Raw genomic sequence first — 17,805 nt, 5'->3', positions numbered from 1 at the left:
AAAAAAAGTAATTCAGTTGTTGAGTGCTGAGTTGTTGCAATAGCACATTGGGTAAAAACCCCAACCCCCAAGAAAACAAAAGGAGCGAATAAAACCAAATACTATGGGATGGATAAGAGTTAAGGGGACATGGTTGTTGAAACATTATCTACCTTAAAGCCACCCTGCCAGCCCAGACAAGATTCCCAATCAAAGCCGCCACATAAGCCTGTGAGACTAAAAGTAGCAGCTAATCAAATCGATCCTTCATTTCCCTGCTGGGCTGCTGCTTCCAGAGCATGATGGATGCACACCTCGGTTTCATTAAAAAGCTGGTTCCTCCTTTTTCTCAACACAAAGGCAGAATAAATAGGAGCCAGAGCTGACTACAATACCTCAATCAGAACCCCTGTGTCATCAATAACCATTCAAAATTAGGAAGAGCAGATGATATGCTAAAGCATGTGATACTGTTGTAAGACCTCAAGTACAGCTGTGGTGGGGCCTCAAAAATAGCCCCAGATTACATTTTTTTTTTAAATTATGGTATATACTTCCTTCTGACATTTAAATACTCAAAGCTGAGAGTTTCAAAAAGAAATTTGAATCAATTTATGAGATAAAACCAAACATAGCCATAAAACAGAACACATGAAACAGGAAAATAGTGCTGAAGTTATGCTCAAATATTGATTATGCTTGTCACCTTCCACTGCAAATCTTTGTTTTTAAAGATAGTACTGTTTCAGGTCAACATTGTGCATCTTTGCAACACATCTCTCTAAAATTGTTGTTTTGAAAGGCTAGTCTAAATCTGATCTAAACAAAAACAATCAAAAACACATACAGAAAACAAACTCATGTAGCACTAATGTCTTAATGTCTAATCTCTGTTGATCATACTTCTCCTACAAACAGCAGTAATAACACTTTAATAAAGTCAGTTAAACACGATCCAGGATCTGATGGCTTGGAGGTTCTTTTACATCAATCTGCTGAATACATCCGCACAGATTTGTACCCAACATTGCTAATTATTTCAACTGTCACACATAAGGCTGAAACCAAAGGATCAAAAGGGGTCACGCAGACTTCCTATCATCAAGTTATCATTGACTTATTTAGTAGAGACCTTCATTTGGTCTGCCTTTGATCCAGTTTGGACTTTGGGGAAGTCACTTTTAAATGTGATGCAGACTGATCAGAGCAGGTGCTTATTTAATCACTAAAAAGAATTTAGTCTTTAAAGTCTTTCCTTTGATTGGTTGCTACAGCTTTAGAGAACTTTTTCATTTTAGGCCCTTTTCTTAACATGTCTTTATGTTTTTGAAATGCCTTTAAAAATAGCTCATATTAGAAACTGTTTCACGTATGCTTTTATTATCATGGACAATTACAATTATCTGAATTTCACATTTACATCTAATGCCAGAGCTGGGAGTACTCAATTCTGATAATTTTTAATATCAGCTGTACATTTTTAAACTGGTTTCCTGCACATGAACATTTTTTGAACAAAACTTTTTGAACAAAGGTTTTATCTATGTTTTCTATGCCTTGTTGTGGTAAAGTATTTTTATATTTATATTTAAATAAAATTTTCTAATTTTTGCTCTCTTTGCTGTGACAGTTGTCCCTGTGCTATCAAACATGGAACTGACCATTTTTAAAGCACTGCATCAAAATTGAGAAATTTGCCACAATGGTTTCACTATCAAAAGTATTTTAGTATGTAATGCTAACACTACAGCACTGTAACTATATTTATCGGCCATAACTATAGTGTACACTTTACCTATACTAAAGATATAAAAAGTCTACATGTAAAAATATAAGATTTCAAACACACTACTGAATAGAAACATTGTAGTTAAATATGTTATCGCTCTTTATTCTGGTGATCGAGTTCCTAGATACAAGAAGCAAGCAAAGTGATGTATAATCACAAATGTGTCAATACAGATGGACGGCTGTGGCCCAGGAGTTAGAAGTAGGGGTGTCTACCAGTCACAAAGTATTTGGTTTGATCCATAGTTACTCTGGTCTGCATACTAAGGAAATTCTGTCATCAGGAAATACTAATCCTTGAATTCCCCCTGATGTATTCATCAGCGTGTGACTGTATCCACGAATGTTAGACAAGGTGCTTAGATAGAAAAAAGAAAAACAATTTTATGAACATGTATGTGATTGAGTGAATGAGGCTTGTAGTAAAAAGCACTTTGAGTGCTCAGTTTACAGTAGAAAAGTGCTATATAAGTACCAGTCCATTTACAGGTGTTCAGCATGGTGACACTTTCAAGCACTGACATATGGCCACTAAGGGCAGTAGTATATCCTTGCACCATATCAAAATACAATCAGTACCTGGCTTCAAAAACAGTATAAGCCCAAGTTTCCATATACACAACAAGCAGAACCTTAGACCAGATGGGCTACAGCATCAGAAGACCACTTTTGTCAGCTAATAACACTAAACTAGAGATACAATTTATATGGGTTAAGCAAAATGGACAATAAAAAATATTGCCTAGTCGGATGAGTCCTGAATTTTGCTATGACATTGAGATGGTAGAGGTGGAATTTGGTGGAAACAATATGAAATCATGAATCCGCCTTGCCTTGTATCAACAATTCGGACTGGGAGAGGTGGTCCACATTATATGTCCATCCATTTATGGTCACAGTGTACTTATCTTCTGATAGTTGCTTCCTGTAGGGTAATGACTCATGTTTTCTAGCCTATTTAAGGTTAGAAAATATCATCTTTAATTATTTAGATGTTTTGGTTGGTTTTTTACTTAATTTCTGTCTACATGATTGCTTCTTCACCACTAACTGAAGCTTTTCCCATCGCTCCTGCTGCAGTCCTGTACATCGGAATGTTCACACTGATGTCTTCCTTATCTGTCTCTGATGGCAGGGTTTTGATTTCAGTATCAAAAGCCGAGGGCTGTACTGAGTCTGACTCTGTCCCTGAACTCTGCTTCGTCTGCCTCTCTTAGCTCCCTGTGGATTGTCCGCTCCATTTCAAACACATCATGACCTGAACTCACCCGCAGCCACTCAGGTATACACAGTTCTCTCCAAACACACACACTAAACAAATGAACTGATAAACGCACACCATCGTGTCACCTTTTTGAGTATGCATATTTGTATAAGATCAACTTGTTATTGTTTGTCCACACTGTCCTCGAGTCAGCATTTCATGTTATGGAAACACACTCACACACACCTAGGCAGCCTCTCTCACCTTCTGAGTGCTCTGCCTCTCTTAGTTAGGGCTGAAGAGGCTTTTTGTAGCCTTGAAATAAGAAGCTTTTCACAGTGTGCCTGACAGAGAAGCACCCATGAGGGAGGCTGGATGGGTCTGGGCTGAGTACAAGGTGAGAGGGCTTCGGGCTGACATGCCCACAGTGTCCAATTGGATTAGACTCTGGATAAAAGTGTGGTGGAGGGGGTCACCAAGAGGTGAGCACACTGGCTCTGGGGACCACAGACTGATGCAAAATAAGCAAGATGTCACAACAAGGCCAACCATGGCATGTAGCCAGACATGAAGAGGCATGGATGGATTAAATGTACATTTTGAATTGATGAAAAGTGCTTTTTGCTCCACTAGGAGTGGTGAGTTTGGAGAAATTGGCTTAATTTGTCTTTCCCACCAACATTTTGCTCCCAAGAAAGAGCCCTCTGTAGCAGTTTGCCAATTTTTTATAGTATTTGCTATGAATATGTATTGTATCTAAAGGGTTCATTCTCACACATGTTAAAGAGAGCTTGATAATGGAGATATGGAGATATGGATAATGGAGATAATGGATATCTCCATTATCAAGCTCTCTTTTTCACAAAACAGTCCAGTCTTCATGTCCTGTGGTGATTTCCTAGCGCTGAAGCCACCATACTGGATCAATCAGTGTCTATCTAATAACTTTTTTAGCTACATGCTAGAATCCCGATCTTAAATCCAGAAAGGTAAGTGATACGTCAAATAGAAATATCATATTTTTAGCTTTTAGGGAGGGTAAATGGACTGGTTCTTTTAAAGTGCTTTTCTACTTGACCACTCAAAATGCTTTATATAACATGTCTCATTCACACAATCACTTATTTCTATGTCTAAGTGCTTTTTAGCTACCATTCACACTCCAGTGAACGCATCAGGAACAACTCAGGGTTCAGTGTCTTGCCCAAGGATACTCTGGCATTCAGACAGGAGCAGTCAGGGATTAAACCACCAACCTTCCAATTAGTAGATGACCTGTTCTTTCACCTGAATCAGGTGAAAGAACAAGGGGAAGTTGAAAACATGAAATGAAAATATAGTTGGCAATGATTAAGGTATATTCTCTTATTCATTCAACAATAACTATGGGCAGGGAATGGGCTCAGCCAGTTAAAAGTTTTGATCAATGCCTGTCTGACAAGTTCCTCAATGTTTTTTTCCACAAGCCTTCTCTAACACCCTTAGGTAAAACTGCCATAGTTAAAAAAAAAAAAAAAAGGCTGGGAGCTTGTTAACAGTGCTTACTGTGCTTGCTATTGTCTGCTAAACAAACTTGTAAGAATGTTAGCTTATCTTCTTTCTCTTCTTCTCAGGGCACAAAGCTCACCTATGGCAGGTGGGATAGGAGATGGATTTGGAGATGCAAAGATTTTACTGTATCAGAACATGTCCAGAACATGGATTTGAGTGGCTGCATTTTACATCTATAACAGGTGAAACACTTTTCCTTTTGCTGCAGAATATATAATAAATGAATTTTGCCAAATTAGAAAGGGACAGTTTATATAATATCATATAATATCATATAATACCTTGGTGTTCATTTGAACAGCAAACTGGACTGGACTCATAACTCAGACGCCCTCTACAGGAAAGGGCAGAGCAGACTGTACCTGCTGCGGAGACTCAGGTCATTTGGAATGGAGGGCCCACTCCTGAAGACCTTCTATGACTCTGTGGTGGCCTCAGCCATCTTTTATGGTGTGGTCTGCTGGGGCGGCAGCATCTCTGCTGGGGACAGGAAGAGACTGAACAGGCTTATCCGAAGGGCCAGCTCTGTTCTAGGATGCCCTCTGGACCCAGTGGAGGTGGTGAGTGACAGGAGAATGGTGGCTAAGCTGTCATCCCTGTTGGACAACATCTCCCACCCCATGCATGAGACTGTGACAGCACTGAGCAGCTCCTTCAGTGGGAGACTGCGGCACCCACGGTGTGGGACGGAGAGATTTCGCAGGTCTTTCCTCCCCACCGCTGTCAGACTCCACAACAAAGACTTTAACTGATCAAACACACACATCCACACATGTGCAATAACACTAAGTGCAATAATCTTTTCTGGCATCGTTGTATTTTTACTCAGTTGTATATAGCATTTGTATTCTATTTTTATCTTATTGTATATTTTATTCTATTTTATTCTAGTGTATATAGTATTCTATTTTATTCTATTCTGTACAGTTGTGTACTGTATTTATTCTTATTTTATTTTATTCTAATTTTTGCTTCATAACTTTTGCACTGTCCACTTCCTGCTGTGACAAAACAAATTTCCCACGTGTGGGACTAATAAAGGTTATCTTATCTTATCTTATCTTATCAGATCATTAATGAGGATTAATTTGTCACTGTTTGCATTTTCACTTTTGATCTACCCACATGGGTTGCTGTTTCAGCTCTACTGTCATCCATATGTTGACTTCACTGGATATTATATTCTTTTATCCTCCTTTTATTTACCAACCAACCTCTAACCCACCCACCACCATCACCTCTACATTTAGTCATTGCATAGTTTAGTCTGGCTGTCAATGGTAAGAACTATGCTATAGGTAAAGGCCAGACGATTTAAAAAATATTAAAAAAGCATCGATTTATAGGCCAAGGTGTAGTACTGAAGGCTTAATAGATTGCAGATGTAGTGAGGCAGAAGATGATGCACTTAAACAGACTTGAACTTTTGACTTGGAAAACATAATAACTGAAAATAAAGGTGGATAGTCAAGAGTTAATGCCCTCTAATACTGAGATTATGCCATTTTACATCCTGGTTATAAAACTGTTTTGCACTGCAGCTTTATTACTATATTACTTATTTCCTGGTGGTGATGCAGTTGTAGACAAATATCACTGCCCCCCACCCCCAACCAGGTGTCCATTGACTGTGCCCATTTTAAAGTAAAGACAAAAAAAGTGTGCAATTTTATTTTGTTCTGCTAGATCACACAGAACCAGGTTTAAAAGAACTTTAGCATATTACAGAGAGGACAACAAGCTGCCAGAGCGTGGAGAGCTTCATTAATGCAGAGAAAAGAGCCAGGGGCTGCAATAGCAAACACACAGAGAGACAGCATTTGTCATAATTATCTCCTTTTTTGTGCCATTTGAGCCAGCGTGTGGTAATTCATTATGGCTCTAGCTCTTCATACTGGGAAATGTTTGAAGAATAACGTCCGACATGAGGAGCTGTGATGGTCTGATGGGGGCAGAAAAAAGGTCATTACCATTATTATGTGTGCATACAAAGGTTAGACTGGTTATTGAGGTCCAGCAGCGGCCTTTTAAAAAATCGGAAAACAGAAAACGCACGTTTGTTCTGTCAGTTAACATATTATTCTGTAGTACATCATTTTTACTCCATTTGTGTAGCATAACTAGTTTTCACTAAACATTGTGTCAGAGCTGCTTTTGACTAACAACATTAAGGTAATGGTTGTCACATCTTAGTTTATTAGTTTGTTTGATCAACTCTGATTGGTGTTGTCTTCGAAATAATGATAGAGAAATGTCATATTGAGTAGGAAGATGTCCTACTGACTCAACTTTGTCTTTGTCTTAAACAAACTGCTGTTGTTTTGAAGTCCAACTTTCTGTCTCCTCTTTATTTTTTATGCCTTTACCCCTTTTCATGATTGTATGACAACTATAGGCTCTACAACTACAGGATGTCCAGGTTGTATAAAATGAGCTATGTTGAAAAGACAACATTTTTCTGATAACTACAAAATGAATTAGCTGACACAGACAGATGGGGTAAGCTAGGGTAGAAAGGGCTTAAAATGACCAAAAAACAGAATAAAAAAGAGTAAAAGTCACAGAGATAATGTAAAACCAAAATAGAAAAGTAGGATATTGGAAAATTTGTCACAGCAAGAATGCTTTAAGGACTGGAAGACAGCAGGGAATGACTGGGCAGTTTGTAGTGACACTGTCTCTCAATAGTTGTCTTGGCTCAGACCTCGGGCAGGATCTCTAACCCGGCACGCCAATGGGAAAAGCACCTTCAGCCAACAAGTCACCAGGAAGCCACCGCTATCCATTTCACAATTAAAATATGCAGAGGGGGAGCTGGGCTTGGCTCAGCCGGTGGGTCCAAATGTCTGCGCTCACATTCGTCTTCCAGTCGGCAGGGGGAGAGAAAGCATCAGGCTAAGAGGATTACCCCAAATCCTTGCTGATTTTTCTTTTTCTGTGCGTTAAAGAGGAGCCAAATGTCCAAACCGGCCGCCAAATGAGCATTATGCAATCTCTCTCTGATTGTCTGGGGTTTTGGGGCTTTTTGTTTCCCTGAAAGGCTTCTTGTTCTAAGATGAAATCCTAATGATACGGGGTAGGCAATAATGTGCTTCAGATCACCTCAGCCATGCAAATGAGTGCTTTCAGTGAAAATCTGGAGTTTCTTTAAAGTGAGTCCTCCGTGACGTACAACAATCAATTCATTCATGTGCACATGCACTGTGTGGCCGCTTCTGGTGAAGCAGCAGAGCCCAGCCTCTTTCAGAGCAATCCCTGTCATCCACTTAGAAGTGAACAGGCTGTCCTCCCTCTTTATTTTGCCTTTCCTCTACTCTCTGAAGCATTAAGGATGCTGAGAGGGGAGAAGCATTAACCTTGATGTCTCTGAGTGCCTCTTTTTTTCTATGCAGGGCAAAAGGCAACCAGACAAGGAGAAATGTTCAAACCCAGACAAAAGCAGCATACAGTAAAACAACAATACTCTAAAATGACTGTTTTAGTACAGATAGCGTAACTGTTGCTTTTGCCTTGTGAGTCTGCACATCATAGAAAAAGGTATCTTTTTAAGGAGTCTTTACGAAAGTTGTGCATGTAGATCAAAGTGGAGATCTAAGCCTGCTGCATAGATAAAACAATTAAATGCCAGTACGGTCATGTAATGGCTGTGTGGTTTGCAGGAAAAAACAACCCCAAAACTAGGAAACGTGGTGCCAAACACAGTACCATGAGGGACTCCACGGTGACGGACAGAGGGAAACTCAGACAATAAATACACGCCAGGTAATGAAGGGAGAGGAGACAGGTGGGAAAACAGTGGGAACAAATGACGAGACAAAAAAGTTAAAATGAATATAAAGCACACAAGACATGACACTATCAAAATAAAACAGGAACTAATTAACACAGAGACACAGACTCAAGTATCCGAACTGACAGATGGGACTAGGAGAGAACGGTTAGATGTTATATAATTTCAGAGACTTTGCAAAACAAGCACACTAAATTAGAAAGAATCATTGACACATTTTATTTCAATCTGTTGTGTGCTCTTGCAGCTTCTAATCTGCTTGTTTCTGCTTTCCGAGCTAGCAGTAGCACTCTCTTCTTTCCCAGCACTAGCTGGACGGCAGCTTTTCTGTTAAATGGTGCAGCTGTTCTTTGCACCTTGTCTCACACACGTCTAGAGTTTGTAGCTTGCCTACTAAGTCACATCATTTTGGTGCTCTGTTTTAGCTGTCTAAACAAAACACTGCATATAATCAGTGCTCCATGCTCGTTTCATGCTTGTTTAGCCAAATATTTTTTTAGCACCTGCCTTATTAGAACATCACAGAGATGCAGTCTTCCTGCAGTCTATTTTTTTTCTTAATTTGCTTTGTTATAGTTTAATAATGGTTTACATTCCTCCTGTGTCAAGCGTCTTGAGCCGCAAAAGCATCTTGCGCAAACAAAACTAATCAGGATTTTGATAGACAGACTTTTTTATCACTATTGCTTTTTAAAATGATTAATGTGAATTATTTTAGCCTTGATAATAACGCTAGAAAAATAGAGATAGCAGATAGAGATGACAGCGATAGCAGAGATTGCATATATTGATGATATATATTTAATGGAACAAGGGTCTTCAGTAGGGACAAAGAAGTAAAGATTTGCTGTAGTTGCATATTTAACAGAAGAGTTAACAGCATATTTAAGCTTCTTACACTGTATAGTAATCACTTTTTTGTAATGGTACCATCAAAAATTGTTTCATTCAGACTTAGAAGGAAATAAATGAGTAGTGCCTGAACTGTAATGCTCTCATATCAGAGTTAACCTGCTCCTGAATATGTAAATATGGATTTTTTTTTTCATTTTAAAACAAGTACAAGGTAAGATAACAAGATTCAAGATTCACTTGATCCCAATGCAAACAACTATGTTTCTAGTTCAAATATTCTTCCTTTCACAAGTTTCTTAACCAGCTGGCTTGGTGCTAATTGAGTAATATGCATATTCAAGATGTTCCTTTAGCACAAATCCTTTGATACTAAATGAAGTGTAAGATACACAGAGAAAAAGATTTGAGATTTATTATAAAAAACATGCATTCATAATGGAACATTTTACAGTTCTCTGCAGAAAAATATAAAAAGTCGGTGTAATTTTACAAATGCAGTTTGACCCGTAGTGCGGTAGGTCCACTGGATATTAAATTGTCTAAATGGCTCTCGATCAACACAAGTGTCTCTGATGTGGAGTTTTTTTCTCATTGAAAAGCCTCTCTATCGGTTTAGTCAGTCATTTTTAATGTTTTTTGGGGGAGAGCTGCTGATGGACAAAGAAAATAGCCTAATGCACCAGATATGCTGACATCAAGCAGTTACACAGACAGGCTGAGCATTACCCTGCAATACGGATTTAACAGAAATGATGATAATGACCTTTGCACAATAGTTGTCATTCATAATCACAACAATCCTGGTGAAACTCAATAACAGATAAAGTTAATGAAGTCATCCGCTGTTATCATGGAAGCAATTTTAATCATAAGATAGTAGATGAAAAGCATGATCATAGGCTAAAAGACAAAGATCAGGTGCATTACATGTATAATATTAATCCTATGTTAATTTCAGAAAAATGAATAAAAAAGAAAAAATGATAGAAGATAGTATTGTTGCTAAAAATTTCCCACTATCTGCTACCACACACACACACAACAGACCAGACAAGAAGCATACAAAATGCATATATATATACATATATACATAATTTCACAAATACAGAAAAAAATCAACCATGCTTAAAGCAGCCTACACATACTGTGCATACACTTGCCTCTACATGTGTAGGCAAAGATATTTATACCGGCAAGCCACTTGTGCATTATGTGTCCATTATGTTCATTTTCACACTCCACATAATGTACATGTTATGTACATTAGGATAATGAGATAAACACGCCCCCACAGTTTATCACTGCATACAGAACACTATAGCACACGTACTTCTAAATATGCAGAATACAGACACGTACAGCTAGATACTGCTACCAGAGAATCTGATTTGAGGAGGTTCTGAATCAGGTGTGACTTTTTCTCTGCTCTTTTTGCAGTTTTCAAAGGTAGCGCATCAAAGTGGACTTCAGTTAAAGTAATTGTTTCTTCTGTCAGAATTATGAGCATGTCTCTACAGTTCGAGTAAAAAGAAAGCAAAGCCATATGGAACAGGTCCAACTTTACTGACCCATAATGACCTCAAATTTACAAGCCCCCTCTGTAGAATACTAACAGTGTCTTAAGAGTATAACTCTGACATTTTCCATGTTGTTACTGTCAACAAAATCCAAGAAATAACTTTGCAGACTCTGTCACCTGCAGTTTGAAACCTTTTCATTTCTACTTAAGAAAAAATAGAATCTCATGGGAAAAGGTCAATAAGTGTTCCAGGTATAAATAATATTATAAATAATTCCCCAAGAGTTTTTTTTTTTTTGAAAAATAAGAAAAGAGTGCATTTGAGCTGTCTGATTTTCACTTTATTTTCCTTTGCTTGACGTGTGTTTTTTTGTTTGTTTGTTTGATTTTAATAGCTTGTACTTGATGCTTAGTTCAAGTTGAGGCTCCAAAAAGTGCTTGGTCTGGAAAAAAATGATATTATATATTGATTGAGTTAAACTATTCCGTGCCCCTGCTACCCTCTGTTTAAATGGTATGCCATGGGACCATCGCAAGCATCCATTTCTGACTAGTAGTGAGGGAGCTCAGTCTCTTTTGCCATAATCAGGTGTCACAGCACTGACACCAAAGGACATCTTGCAAGTATCTCTGAAGACAAGCAGTTTTGACAGAATGGTACTATTTGACCCTCCGAGAATGAGATATCTTCATTCCAGAACATGATTCCTCTTGAAGCACTAAGCAGAAAGGACACAAATTCAATAATGCCTTAATATAATGTATGGGGATCAATGGACCCTTGTCCTTGAACATAGACCCATCTTAGACATGGAAACATTTTGTGAGGAGATCTTATATAACATCGCATAAATCTGTCTTTAGTGCCATCCTATCTGACTGCTAGCTATTCTTTTAAGTTAAAACTTACTGATGGTGCCAGTGGTAAAACAGGCCTTAATCCAGTTAATAAACATATATATTGGGATTTATACAGCAGGTAAAAACTGTATCGCTAGCAGGCATCAGTTCTGGTATACCTTGTCTAACACATAATTGGCTTATCATTTGTCAGAGGCTAATCAATGCACTCTGATAATTTAGTCATGTAAGCCTTTATCTTCTGTTTGGTATTCAGCCATCTAATGCAGTGTTATTCCCCTTGAAAGCCCACTTCATCTATCTCATCTCCCACAAACTGTTTGTCATTGGCTTATAAATGCAGGTTGAGATATGCAAAAAATGCGGAGGTGAGTCATACTTTGAGATACACTTTCAGTGAAAGCAATAAATAATAGTTCTTTAGGTTATGTAACATATTCTTAAAAAAAATATGTGGAACACATGCATACTAGTGTGGATTCTTCTGTACTTCCAGATCATTGCAACCTCATTTCATCAATGTTAGATTATTCACTACACAAACTCTGACTCAGTCCTTCATAAAGGCCTGAGCACAATAGGTAGAATCTATCTTTTGATGAGACAGAGTAGTAAAGTCCAAACACTAAAACCTGATAAAAAGGCAGGTGTCCATTTAGTTCATTTTTGAGTATAAGTCATGCACATTTAATTACCATGTTAGTTCAACATCACCTCACACCTCAGAAGACTGCCGTACAATGCACTGATGAGACCAAATATTATAACTAGCCATAATAATGTGGCTCACACATTTATCCATTTTTCTCACATCTAGTTTGTTATTAAAAGAAGTCATTGTTCACTTGCTGTGCCTGCTGAGTTTTTGCTTTTACAGACAAAATTGCAGAGAAGCTTCCTTTTGTGAGCCAGGATTTTAGTAATGCGGTCTTTTTTGATACTTCTCTTGATCACACATTAAAGATACCAGCATGAATTTTGTGTCTGACTAGTAACTACAGTACACAACGCATGTGTTTTACAAATGGAAAGCATTGTCAGAGTAGAGTACTAGGGAAATGCCGAGATTAACATGACTAAAACAGACAATTCAAAGGTAGTTGGTTAATTTGTCAAGCCATCTCTCAAACTCCAGACCACTCTGGGGTACAACTTTTAAAATGCTTGACATGACATGAATTCCAGGAACATGATTCCTGGAATTCATGTCATCTCAAGTCTCGGTTTTCTCATGTTCATGTTTATGTTTAACGTTTGTATGTAGAGTTTTCCAAGTCTAGCTTGGCTAGCTATCCAGTTTAGGTTATAATTTAGTTTTTGCCATTGCCATTTTGTTTCTACGTTTTTCTAACAGCCAGAATAAAAGGCTCGGTTTTTGTTTAACTTCAGTTCTGTCCCTTATGATTTCTGCTTTTGGGTCTGCTCCTCAAAAACATCGGCCATCCTGGTCATGACAAATTTAAACTCAAAGAGTCATGCTGACTGATTTCATCTATTAACTACAGCAGCATCTCTTTATTATGCAGAAAAACTGGCCCACAGTATAAAATTAATTTGACATTCCTGATCTAGATCCTCATCTAGTAGATGAAGATTGGGCATGTGTTGTTGTTTTCAAATTAGTTAGGCTTCGTACTTGGCTTTTCTACTCATTACGGTAATATTTAAAACATTTTAATATCATTGTCATTATGGTCACAGTTTTACTTACTTAGGATAACTTTACAAAGTGAGAAACAGTTTTTCAGTATAACGTACCACTTCTGTGTAATAATGTGTATGTGTTAGTCCCCGTAGGGAAATTACTCCTCTGCATTTAACCCATTCACCCAGTGGGCAGCCACCAATGCAGCGCCCGGGGAGCAGTGTGTAGGGACGGTACCTTGCTCAGGGGTACCTCAGGGTAGCTGTTCAGTGGAGTCGAACCCCCGACCTTCTAATCGTGGGGCAACCACTCTACCTACTGAGCTATCCCTGCCCCGTAATCACAACAGAAGGAGATGAAATAAACTAGTGAAATATAGTAAAATGTTAATGATTAGTTCAAAATATGTGTTTATGTTCTTTTCTATATCTAATGTAAAAACTTAAAAAATGGAAGCATATGGAATTACTCTAGAATGACAAAATGTGGAAAATCTGACATACATGTATATCATTAAAACTGTAACAGTGGCTAACAGTGGACCGCAGTATGTTGATGCCCATTCATATGAACACATGCTATATTGCTAAAAGACGCTTAGGTGCATAAAAGCATAACTCTGCAAACTAGTATATCTGTCAGTTTTGTGACAATTGAAAAAATTTGCTATTAAGAGGAATATTTTCTGCAAAGTGTCGTGGTCAGCATAAGAACAGAAGGGAAAATCACAGTGGGAGGATGAGGAGACCATCTCACGCCGCAAGCTGGGCCAAATGCAGCTTTAATTAAAACACCATTTAACCATTCAAAACTCTTCCCCCGCTTGGGTGCCAATGAGAAAAGCTGCTAAGAAGCTCCAGCTAGATTAAAAGCTCACTCCCTTCAGTGCAAAATCTTGTTAAGTTATCTTAGTCATTTTATGTAAGGTAGTGTGCTTTTTTTTCTCCCTGGTGAGCTTTTCACATTCTCAGGGTATGAGTCAAAGTCATGTGGTTTAATTTGCCCAGGAAAAACGGCAGGTGAGGTGAATGAACATAAGCAGCAATCATAAGTCGCTTAGATTGTCTGGCCAAAAGAAGAAAAAAAAAACATGGCCCAGCAGTCAAATATAATTAAATCTCTTGTCAGATGCAATTTTGATTTCGCACTCTGTATTTACACAGCTGACGGCATTTAAATGAAAGTATTAAACATGGGATGCCGGCCGGAGCACTGCTGATGTTGTTGTTGTTGTTTTTCAGAGTTACTGTAGTAGTCATGGTGACAGCAATGACCAGGCACTTTGTCTACTACAAAGACAGGGGAGAGTGTTTGTAAAGGGGGTGGCAGCTATCAACTCAGGCTCCTGGGAAACAAAGTCTGTGTAGTCAGCGTTTGGCTAATTTCAGCCTCTGGTCCAGTCAGCCACCCTCTCCAGGCGCTATGCCCAGACCTCACAGCCTGTAGTGTGTATGTGAGTAGAGTGGGAGGATGCTGGCAACTTGTACCATCTGAGCAGCCATCTTGAATACAGGCCATATACTGTATGTGTTCGTGTTTTGAGTCTTGCTTAGCTTTTCACCCTGCTTTCAAATCCAGCTATATGGTAGCATGTGTGAAATTGTGACAGAGTGTGTGTGTCAAGGAGACTGACAAGTGGGCCCCAAGGGGTCAGTAGGAGGAGAAGGAAAGCATCTCTGACCACACCGCCCTCCTCCTGCCACTATCAAAGCCCTCATGCACCAGACCGGTCTCTTCGCCGCCCTCACACCTCTCTGAGCATTTTTTTTTTAACTTTGTCACTCAATAATTCTTTCTCTCTCTATGCCAAAGCCTTGGGTTTTCAGCTTCTCACTTTATAATTCAATATCCCAGCACACTTCCTGCAGAATCCCAAGTTGCACAAGGTATGATAAGTAAAACTCCATCTCCAAGCTGCAGATATTCTAAAAAAGCATTTTGCTACTCAGATGTATTCAGCTACTGTTATGTAGAATTAATTAAAGGTTTTATCAGTGCCACGGCTCTCTTAGTTTTAAAGTTCACTGCACGAGGATTAAGTTTTTTCTTATTTTACAATTAATGTCACAGAATCGACTGCATAATATACCATATATTAATGTATATGGCAGTGAATATACATTAAAATAATAACACAAACTGCAAAACCTTAAAAGGTCAATATACAGACCATTATGTGCTCACCAGTATCAAATATCGCTAAAAGAGGTTACCTGTCGTAAGGTTTTGAAACAAAGGGATTTTGAGGTCTAAGTCAGCACTATATTTTGCAGACATATCAAAAATGTGAGTACTTTTTAATGTGTGTTGTCAGAATGACTATTTCCTTTATTCAACTGCCAAGACTTGTGAGAAAATTTGAATAAAAACAAAAATCAAATATTCTGCTTGCCTAGGATTAGAGTTAGGGTTAGGGTGAGAGCTAAGGCTGAGGCTGGGGTTCCCACCAATGATGACTTACTCCTTAGAGAGTTAAAGCAGGATGTGAGTTTGTGAGAATATATACAGTCTTTCTTTAAAATATGATTTCTGAATATGCATGGAGTGCAGTGAGCTGCCTTTAATTCAGTACATTCACAGCTGTCAATACTACATTCTTATAATTAGGCATGGGTATTGATAAGAATTTAGCTATTGATTTGATTCTTTATCAATTCTCCTTGGGTTCCCATTGGCTTTGCTTTGAGAGTCACCACCATTTGCATAAATCCAAAGACTTTGCATTTGTGCAAATTAACTGCATGCTGTGTGGTCACATGTTTGTGCATGTTGGAGGTATTTCCCTTCCCTTCTCTTGTGATCAGTGCTGGGGTCATTACTGAACAAAAGTAATTATTAGACATATTGCTTTTCTTTAAAATAATGCAGTACGCTACTTAATTACTCCCAGGAGAACACATTTTTACACTACTGGTTACATTACATTTATGTGTTTCTCTGTAAAATGACCTCATAATTACAATTTCACAATACAAACCTGAGGTTACGGTCTCACACACCAACACGAATCTCTATTGTGCTTGCACACAAGAATTTCACTCACAGGTGTTGTACCAGTGTACCAGCAATGTGATGTGACAATAAAAGTGATTTGATTTGATTTCTACGTTAGAAACATGAACAGGTAGAAACAGAGGCTGCAACCTGACTGCTCATCGATTTGCTACCACTTGCCTAGCTTAGCATGATGCTGTCTGTGCAGCTGCTTGCACAGACAGCATTATGCTGCTTGTTTTAGCAGCATAATACAGTTGTTTCTGCTCTGGATAAGCTAATCACGCTATGATCCTTTCCTATGATCCTTCCTACTTCGCACTCTAGTCCTTTTTGTGCAATAAAAATAAAAGCAATGTCCATACCCACTGGGAACTGGTTCTTGATTCCCATCAGTACTTATAATGTTATTTAACTATATTACACTTTCTTTAATTTATTTATAACCTTTGTATAACATTTCTGTGTTTTTACTTCCTTCAATTTGTCCCTTATATTAAGTTCATTTTAGCTTGTAATACCCATTCTGGGTTAGGATTGTGTTTATTTAGTCTGTGTTATCCCTATTTTTTATGTTTTTCATCACAACTCACTCAGCTTCCCTAGCTGTCTTCTCCTGTTTGCTTTAGACTCACCAGCCTTCATGTGCAGCCCTTTTTGTTTCTTAGTGTAAACAACTAATGAACTCTTTCCTGCCACTTTATTTGTATTTGGAAGTTTAACTGGATTTAATTTCGATATGTATGTGTGTGTTTTTTTAAATTACATTTTTCCTAATAAAGCTTGGTGGGAAAAGGGAACACAAAAAGGATCCAAGAGATCCAAGCCTTTTAAGATTAACAAAAAGGGATCATTTTACACATTTTATTTCAAATGTACCTAAATACCTTAATTAAATCCAAAGAGACACATAGAGAAAATCAGAATAAAAAAAACAAGTATAAGACTGTTTGATGAAGCATGATGAGATTCATCACATCGCAAAGTATCCTGCTGGTCATTTCAGCACCCTAACAGCCCTTACAAAGTTCTGTAACAATAGTAACACCCCACATTTGTTTCCACTGATTGCTCTCTCTTTCACTCTGTTCCTGGCCAAATGTAAAATTGGCCGCCAATCTGTTAATCTCTGAAGACAGCTATGGATCTCACATAGAAGGCCCACTGCCTCAAAGTGTTCATGGGTTAATGAGCCAAACTTTTGTCCCTCTGTCCTCCACCTTCAACCGGCCCTCATCAGCAGGTCTTTACCTAATAAGAACACGTGACTGTTATGGCCCTTGCCATACTTAGTGGATCAGCCCTCTTTGCTTGGACACATTCCTGTATCCTGTCGCCTGCTCAGAAGCTCTGGATCAGAACTATCCACAGAGTTTAGGGAAGGTTTTACAGCTGCACTGTCTAACCAAATGCCACCTCTTTGGCACAGACAAATGTTGGCTCAGATTACGTAATAATGCTTTTCCCCTGAAGCACTTTCACAGAGAGATGCCCAGCATGCTAACTGTCTTCAGGAACAGAAGCTACATTTACTGCTCCAAGAACCTCAGAGCACGTTCCAAGGGCCCAAGATGACTTGCTGTAAAACTTTACAGACATTTTAAAAACCTTCTGTACAG

The 17,805-nt window shown here is 38.4% G+C and overlaps 1 protein-coding gene and 1 long non-coding RNA gene across 5 annotated transcripts in view; one reads left to right on the top strand and one right to left on the bottom strand.

Annotated features, from left to right (window-relative positions):
* Positions 1 to 5,356, top strand: part of LOC134625001 (uncharacterized) — a 37,711-nt gene extending 32,355 nt beyond the window's left edge. Inside the window, exons 2-4 of one of the 2 annotated variants that reach the window (XR_010093678.1) lie at positions 2,985 to 3,049; positions 4,585 to 4,704; positions 4,824 to 5,356. This is a non-coding gene — a long non-coding RNA (uncharacterized LOC134625001). Of the gene's footprint in view, positions 1 to 2,903; positions 3,050 to 4,584; positions 4,705 to 4,823 lie in introns of those variants that run through there. The other variant, XR_010093677.1, reaches the window with a different exon arrangement.
* The window catches only part of sorcs2 (sortilin-related VPS10 domain containing receptor 2), a 353,182-nt gene that overhangs the window by 225,220 nt on the left and 110,157 nt on the right, over positions 1 to 17,805 (bottom strand). The window lies entirely within an intron of this gene.

This window comes from Pelmatolapia mariae, linkage group LG3_W (assembly GCF_036321145.2).
Source record: "Pelmatolapia mariae isolate MD_Pm_ZW linkage group LG3_W, Pm_UMD_F_2, whole genome shotgun sequence".
Taxonomy (NCBI): Eukaryota; Metazoa; Chordata; class Actinopteri; order Cichliformes; family Cichlidae; genus Pelmatolapia; species Pelmatolapia mariae.
Note: the sequence above shows the minus strand (reverse complement) of the source record. Positions and strands in the feature narration are given on the sequence as shown.